This window comes from Thermobia domestica, chromosome 7 (genome assembly GCF_964235325.1).
Source record: "Thermobia domestica chromosome 7, izTheDome1.hap1.1, whole genome shotgun sequence".
Classification (NCBI taxonomy): domain Eukaryota; kingdom Metazoa; phylum Arthropoda; class Insecta; order Zygentoma; family Lepismatidae; genus Thermobia; species Thermobia domestica.
The window spans coordinates 82,719,778-82,724,406 of record NC_137460.1 but is presented as its reverse complement, the minus strand read 5'-3'; the positions used below and the strand labels follow the sequence as shown (position 1 = coordinate 82,724,406).

The 4,629-nt window shown below is 32.5% G+C and overlaps 1 protein-coding gene across 1 annotated transcript in view; it reads right to left on the bottom strand.

The window, feature by feature from the left end:
- Positions 1–688: 688 nt before the first annotated feature.
- Positions 689–4,629, bottom strand: part of LOC145690243 (peptidyl-prolyl cis-trans isomerase NIMA-interacting 1-like) — a gene marked incomplete in the record, with an annotated part of 50,939 nt that continues 46,998 nt past the window's right edge. Inside the window, 1 exon segment of the mRNA XM_081764950.1 lies at positions 689–4,629.

The window sequence follows — 4,629 nt, the reverse complement described above, 5'->3', positions numbered from 1 at the left end:
TTCCTAACGTGTGTAAATGAATTGGAGTACTTCCAGTAGATCTGAACTATGAAGGGCAATGAAAAGTTGCGAATGCAAATGATCCCAAGATGCTGGGACTGTTCGTCTGAACTCGTGCGAACGGAGCGTCGTCTACAGTCCAACTGATGCCGTTTTCAGCTCGGGAAGTGCCTACACAAGCTTGTTTAGGAAAAATTACAACTATATTAGTCCAATTATATCTTTAAAAAATAAAACAAACAAGATTTTATTTTTTCTTATGTTTATCTATTCAGAATATTTGAGTCTGAATAGAACACTATTAATAAAGAAAGATACGCCTAACCGCCTAGAGCTCGTACGGACATTACTCAGAACAGTTTTAAGAACGAAAAAGCAAAATCATGGGTACAATTGTAACTCCCCAATAGTAATGACAATGACTGTATCACTAAGCTATCAAATTTTTGAATGAGGAAAAAAGTATTTTTTCATTAGCATCGTTTAGAAACAAGTAGAAGCAGAGATTAAGTATGAACCCATTTACCTGTTTATGTATATGTATTCACGCTCTCAGTTTACTGTAGTTTCTGCAAAAGTATTACTGGTATGTCCTAACAGTCGCTACCAATTATGAATATCTTTCCTATCTTAAGTGAAATACACACTTTTGCAGATGATTGCACAATATGGTTGATAAAACAATAACTCGATCGATAAAACTCTTCATTAACTTTGTGAAAATTACACCGATTTCCTTCAACATTAGCGTTTACTGCCATCAGCATATCTCAAGGGATGCACACTAATGCTCAAGCATTATATACACTATCGGCCTACTATATCTTACGTTTGTTTGAGAACATGTTTGAATTTTCTCCACTGCTTATTGCAAATCTTGGGCTCTTCATGAATTCTGGAAGATGGCGACTCCCTATTTAACTCTTATCCGGCCTATTGTTGCGCCTTTTCTTCTTTCTGTACTGCATCACAGAAACTGTTCGTAATAATTATTAAATGTAAGTTCTACGCACACTATAAAGTTAGTACTTTTGATCTCTCAGAAGCTACCTTTATTCGTTAAAAACATGAGAATTGATCATAACACATTAAATGGAAAAATGTACAAATCAAGTTGCTAACGTTGTAAATCAACACGATACAATGTTTCAAGTTTACTGACAAAACATCTATCATCAATAAATGCATTATGTACTATCTTCATCAGATAGTATTACAATTGATATATATAAATACTATGACAATATCTATTTATTAAAAAAAAAATACTTCATAGCTGCACTCAAAAATAAATTCCTTATAATAAAATTTCTTCTGGTAATAATAGTTAAAGGCTCTTTACTAAGTTCATCCATTTTTTCTTAATTTAGTAAATAACTTAAAGGTAATGAAGAATATCAAAAATGTAAAAAGTAAGCCCGGTAGCATCTACAAAATGCTTAAAAATAAACTAATAACTGTTTCCAAACATTTTCTTGTAAACAATATAAATTTGGGTGTGCAGTTTATGAGGTCATAATTGTTGCGTACTAAAAAGGGGTTTATTCATAGTTTTATTGCCAAGGGCCCCAGAAGGTAGACGTTGACTAGTGTAATAGGAAGTACTCGTCAAACCCTATCTACTGTTACTGTTATTTTGGCCCTAAAGGCAAAGGAAGTTGGTCAAAAAGCAGCAAAGGTAAGGGGTTCATTGGTGATTTAGAGAAACAGAAGCTATAGGAATGAAATCAATACAGAAATAAGATCAGTATGCAACCGCATTTAGCATATGTGAGAAGCATCCATAGAGGATAGCGCTAACCTGAGATATCGGCATAAGTGATGAGTCGAAGATTTTTTTTGTAAACAACATACCTCGAAAGAAAACAAAGGTAGACGAAAAGAGAACGTATGTCTAGTACAGAACCTTTCAAGAGTTTTCATATGATAAGCAGTTTGTTTCAAGGAAACTTTAGAAACAGGGTGAAACTAGTGAGAGATCATTCTTCACTAGTGGTTGCATTTTGAATAATTAAGCTTGTCCAATTAGAAAGCAGTTTGTTTACATTTGTTTGCATAGGTTAGTGTAGGTTCAAGCTTCTTTTAAAAACTCCACTAACCAAGTCTTCGTTTGATGGTTTGCACACTGATCTTATTCCTGTATCAATTTCATTCTTAAAACTTCTGTTTCTCCAAATCACCAATGACCTCATTACCTCTGCTGCCCTTTTTGACCAACTTCTTGAGGCTTTAGGGCCAAAATAACAGTACCTGAAGGCTTTACGAGTACTTCCTATTACACCTATTGGTCAACATCTACCTTCTGGGGCCCTTGGCAATGGAACTGTGAATAAACCCTTTTGTACACTTACACGAAAGATTTTGAAAATAATCATTAGTTCGTGTAATAGCATTCTGTAGATAGTATCTGGTTTACTTTTTTACACTTTAGATATTCTTCATTGCCTTTGCTACTCACTAAAAAATAAAAAAATAAATAAATAAGTGGAGGTGAGATCAGTGAAGAGCCTAGAACGAGTTTTTAAAAAAAAAATCGTACAGTCTTTCTGCTGCAGATTTTCTTTTCAATTACAGAAAGCTACTGAAGTAACCCAAACACAATAAACTTACCGAATGAATTGGTTAGAAAACTTATCAGAAGGAATTAATTTTGAACAAGATTGTACAACAAGTCTGAAGTTAATTAATCAATTTTAAGCGAACTCCACGAGTCTTTACTTTCACCTTTCAATATTATTATTATTAATATTTAAAAAATACAACATAGCTATCTTTTTATAGGGACACACTCAAAGTTGAATAAAAACTGCCCAATTTACACAAGTAGTCAATTTGTACAGAATTTCCCGAAAATATCGTTAACATGTTTCATTGTATTTAATAATTTAATGCGGATGAGGATTACAACTGTAAACAGTAGGAATCATTCCGGTTCATTTAATGTTGCATTTTCCTCCAAAGCAATATGTGAAATTGATCTGACACGAATACTACAGGGCGAGCCAAAAGTTCCTATAGATTATATAGATAATCAGCAAACACGTTAATTGTTACTACTTCTATGCTTAGGTGGAGTGTGGAGATATCTAAACTACAGCGGATGAGTTAACTTATACTAGAGACTCGTTGTGGTGATATATCGAAGACAAGGAAGCTCACACCTATTATAGCACAACTAACAATTTTAAAGCAACAGTTCAATTTGCACTCGCCTCAATGGCATGCCAGCAATGTTGAGGAAAATTCAACACTCCACTCGAAAGTGCACAATTCTGTATTATGAAAATGACAGCCCAGGCACAAAACATTCTGAGATGGAATAAGTGTCCATATGCATTGTCAATAACCCTGATCAAACGTATATTATTATTAAACCATATTCGTGCATAAACTTTCCATGAATTTGCACAATCAATAATCCACTATAAGAATAATGAGACTTTTGGCTCAACTTATGAGTGGCTTCGGCTAAATAAATAGCACAAAAGAAGTGAATATTTGCATCCCAAACAGTAAACAAAAAGAAATAAACGAACAAAGTTAACATTATGAACAAAACAACGTGATAAAATTGGATAACCAAGTACATATATACCAATTATGTGTGATTAAGTTAAAAAAAAAAAATACTATTTTTCAACTAAAGACTCAAATTATAATAAACAGTATTGCATTAATTTTTTTTTAAGTTTATGCAATACTATATTGGGTATTGGATATTATACGAAAGGTACGGTAAATCTGAAATTGTAACAGGTTACTAAATTATACACATTTCTACTTACGGAAATTGAGGGTACAGCTGGTTTTAAAACATGCTATTTTGAAATATGGTTTTGAACATTATATTATGCTATTCGAATGCTCCCGAGACATTTCTCTGTCTCATAAAATTTCATACTAATCATTCTTTCCCAATTCAGTCGAGTACCCTGCTAATTCGCACTCTGGTCATGCAGTGGTATTAATATTCTTTGAGATTCTCCTTATCACTATTCAGGAATTCGTCACAAATTTTGAAAAATAAAATAAAAATAAACAATTAACAATATTCAGAGTTCAATAATAATTTTATTTGAAAGTACTTTTATATTTAGTAGGGCTCTTCAATGGTTAACTTGAATTTTTAAATTTTGTTTGAAAAAAATGTGACACAGTAACGCTAACTCGTGGAGACCTTTTAAATTAACATTTACTTAATTTGAAAATATAGTCGATAAAATCGATTTTAGAATAATCTACATCGATATCAAAGTAAGAAAGTCATTTCTTCATAATAAATTAAGTGTAATTAGTTCATATTATGGTATAAGTCCAAATTTACAGAGCAGGCTAGATTTTTCGAGTGGGATCAATTTCTACCCTATCCTTAATTTCAGTTTACAAATCAGTACAGCCTCTCTGTGAATATAATATCACTCTATATTATCACTATTATCATTATTTTTTCCCCAATATTTAGAAACAAATGGTAATATGATCCTACAGTGAGTTGTTAAAGGTGGTGAAGTTTGTTTTAATTTAACACATAAAACATGGACAACAACGGCATGCAATTCGGTGAACATTAATAATTGATTTTCTCTTTCACACACACAGACACAAATGCACATGCATACTGAACCCGAC